Here is a 4,188-nt window from a genome sequence, read left to right as displayed (position 1 = left end):
AAATTGTCATACTGAAAGCAAGAAGCAGGTGAAGAACATCATTATTCTCATTAAATAAAAGCAATTTCATTAGTTAATCAGGTATAATCCATATATGTATACTGTTGTTTGGGAGTTCAAAATAATTTGAGTATTTTCTGGGTACAAGATGTTTCTTCTACTAATAATGCTTATGTTGATTGTCTACCTGATTCTGTTTGATTTTCTATTCATGAGATATATGCAATTTTAGAAGAAGCCAAAAAATATTTTAAAAGAAAAAATGTCACTCAGTTTTTCCAAGCAAATGGTGATATATTTTAGTCATAAAAATTAGAAAACGGATTTACATTGTCTTCAAATTTATGTCTCCTGAGTAGTTTAGAAGGTTTGGGTTATTATTCTTATACCTTCCAAAAAAATAATAAAATAAAATTACACAAAACAAAACATAAATTCGATTCTTCCAGGAAGAGCTAACAGTATTTGCATATCATTACAGACTCTATTGTTATTTCTCCCTTTAAGCAGATATTTAATTTTAGAGTTATGTTTACTATTTAAAGTAACATAATATAATAGAAACAGTAGGAACATCTCTTTTCATCTCTAATATATAAGTATTGTGTCCTCACATGACATTAGTAAAACTCACCAGGGGAAATGAAATTTTATGATAACCAATTATAATTTTTTTGAACAAGCTGGTCTGGGAAAATGATGTATAGAAATTAAAACTACATTTAAGGCTTAAAGATCATGCAGAATAGAGAAACCATTATGCAAAAAAAATTGTTTTCACTTGTGGGCATGACTTTTTTCATTGATTTTATTTTTTTGTGTGAAGTATATCATACATAAAATGCATAAAATGTGTAGGAAAATTCATTTATGTTTATTTATTATTTATTATTTATTATGTAGTCACCCTAAAATATTTTATTATTTTGAACATCATATACCTGAAATCATACCGTCTATATGTTTTGATGTATTTGTTTTTGAGTCAACTTTATGACTTTTTAAAGATTTATCAATGTGTAAATTATTCATTTTTACTTCAAATAATGTCCTAATTTTTAAGACACATAGTTTAATCCATTTTACTCTTGGTAAATATCATCTGGATAGTTTCTAGGTTTTAAAATTTTGTTTTTAGTATTATTGTATTGTATGAACATTCTTGTATCTATAAGCAAAATATCTAGAATTGAAATTGCTGAATCAAAGTATATGTGTACATTCAAAATTATTAGATAATGCAAATTGCAGCAAAGTTGTGCCATTTAAAATTTTATTCATATATGATTACTCTAAATAATAGTCAAGGTTTATAATTTACTAACATTTTAATTATTATTAATATGATAGGTAAGATACAGTACATCATTTTGAGTTTAATTTGCCTTTCAATGATTACTAGGGAGGTTGAATAATTTTTTAATATATTTATGTGCCATTTATTTATTTTTTGTCTTCTTCGAAATGCTTGTTTATGTCATTTGTTCATTTTTTTCCATTGGGTTGTTGATCTTTTTATTATTGATTTGTAGGAATTCTTTATGTATAATAATGCTAATCTTTTGTCTTTGTGTGTTTTGTAATTATCTTCTCCTAGTCTTAGAGTTTGTATTTTCTCTATCTTATCATGTCATTTAATGAATATAAAGCTTTAATTTTATTAAGGTCAACATTTTTTTTCATAATGTTTGGTGCTTTTATGTCTCATTTCAGACATGTGGCATAACCAGCTAATAGTTTCCTCTAAAAATATAAAAATTTTGCTTTTGGCAATTTACATTCCTAATCCTTCTGTAATTGATTTTGTGTATGGTTTAAAATAGCAATTATTTTTGTTTTTATTTATTTCTGAGGGAATAACCAATTAAAACTTACTAAATATCATTTACTAAATAAGTCATTTAGTAAATAACCATTTACTAAATAAGTCATTTTCCCCTTACTGATCTGAATATCCTGATCTCTCATTCCTTAAGTCTCCATGAATTCAGGAGGCTCTTTGTGTGCTCTCAAACTATCACATTGGTCTATTTACCTATCCCTTTACCAATATGACAGAGCTTTAAATATGTTAACTTTGTAATTAATGTTGATATCTAATAGGGAAGCCCTACAATTTTTTCTCTTATATTGGATATTCTTTGTCTTTAATCTCTGTGTGTGTCATAAAATCAGATCACAACATGAATGGACCTCGAGATAATCATGCTAAGCGAAATAAGCCAGACAGGAAAAGTTGAAAACCACATATCACTTATATGTGGAATATAAACCTAAAAGCAACAAATGAACTGTACAAACAGAGACTCATGGACATGGACAATAAACTAGTGATTATCAGAGGGTGGGGGGAGGGGGAAGGAAGAGGTAGATGGGATAAAAGGGATAAAATATGTAGTGATAGAAAGAAATTTAACTATGGGTGGTGAACACACAATGCAATATATATATGCCATACTGTTGAATTGTACACCTGAAACTTACTGGATTTCATTAACCAATGTCACCATAATAAAAATAAATTTAAAAAAATAATTAAAAAAGCTGTTTTGATTTTCACTGAAGTTGCATTGACTCTGTAGATAAATTTGGCAAGAATTTATACTTTTACAGAATTGATTCTTCTATCCATATACATGTTACACTTCTTTATTTAGTTACGTCTTAAAAGTCTTTCAATAATAATTTATAGTTTTCTACATAAAGTTGTTACACGTCATTTTTGGTTTTTTATTTTTATTTATTTTTTTAAAGCCTACAGCATCTGGTATTCCTAGGTGGTCTCCCACCCAAGTACCAACCAGGCCCAACCCTTCTTAGCTTCCAAGATCAGACGGGATTGGGCATGTTCAGGGTGGCATGGCTGTAGACGTTATACTTCATTTTTAGATTTATTTAAAATACCTTATTTTTATTACTGCTTTTGTAAATTTATTTTTTGATTAAACACATTTTCTAAATCATTCTGTTATATACATTTGTACTTTTACACCTTCATATAATGAATTTTCTAATCAAGCTAAAAAAATTCTTTCTTAAATTCTGATAATTTGTCCATAATTTTCATGGATTTTCTTTGTCAGAAATTATATCATTTGCAAATAATAAGTTTAAAATGTTCTCTACTAGTCGAGAAGTTATATGTTATAATTTTATCAATTTAGAAATTTTATCATGCACATACAATTTAACAAAATCTAAATAGTAAAAATCTTCACCCTTTCCCAAATAATGCTAGTGTTTAGGATGTGTAAATTCTGATTACCCACTTTCTAATATGCTATTGTTGTACAGATTTTTATTCTATCTTGATTTTATACCAACCCTATGAAGCAGTTATTATTATAGTTTCATAGAGTATATCTGTATAGTTTAATATTTTCCCCTATACAATTATTTTAATTAACTGAATAACATTTTAACTGAACTTTTGGCGTGAGATTTTGGGGGGCAAAATAGAAATTTGAAATCCAGTCCTCAAACCATGTGAGTGCAGAGTGATTATTAGAAATTTTCAGGTGAAACTTCTCCCCCTATTTTCTCTAAATTACTCAAAAGCAAAGGCAAAACAGGTAAGTGTTCTTTAAAGTGATAAGTTGTTTCTTACATAACTTACAGAAGGCTTTATACTTTTGGAGTTCAGCTTTAGAGAAGAGTATCTGACCCCCAAATAGCTTTGGCCTTAACTTTGCCCTGTCTTACTTTCCCATGATGGCACCTTTGGCTGGGACAGGTTAGCAAATACCCTTAAGGCAAAAATGCTTCAAGGCTTTCTTACTACTGTAGAACTGGCTTTTCGTGGTCCCTTAGCCCTTAGAAATCTTTTTTTTTTTTTTTACTACCTTAGCCATCTTTTATTATTATTTTAATATTTGGTTAAACGGTTTTTGAGTTTTTCTCTGATGGGAAATGTTTCTTTGCATATTTAGGACTCCATATTATACGGAATTTGAATAAATTGTTTTTTTTAATCTCTCTATCAAATTTAGGCCGTTTGGGAGCAAAGAAGTTTATAATTTTCAACAGAAATAAGGCCCTGGCACCATTCTTGTTTAGTTCACACTTGTTCTTTGGGTACTGGTTAGCAGAGTGATGTTGGGAAAGTTATTTAACCTACTTCTATTTCAGTTTCCTTATGGAGTTAATCATTGTATTTATTTTATAGGGTTGTTAAATTATTAAGTTTAA

General features: G+C 28.4%; 1 pseudogene; it reads right to left on the bottom strand.

The window, feature by feature from the left end:
- Positions 1-2,752: 2,752 nt before the first annotated feature.
- On the bottom strand, positions 2,753-2,871 carry LOC120597470 (uncharacterized; annotated as a pseudogene).
- Between the last annotated feature and the right edge of the window lie 1,317 nt (positions 2,872-4,188).

Source organism: Pteropus medius, unplaced genomic scaffold, assembly GCF_902729225.1.
Source record: "Pteropus medius unplaced genomic scaffold, Ma_sr-lr_union100, whole genome shotgun sequence".
Classification (NCBI taxonomy): domain Eukaryota; kingdom Metazoa; phylum Chordata; class Mammalia; order Chiroptera; family Pteropodidae; genus Pteropus; species Pteropus medius.
The sequence above is the reverse complement of the archived record's forward strand: the minus strand, read 5'-3'. Positions and strand labels throughout refer to the sequence as shown.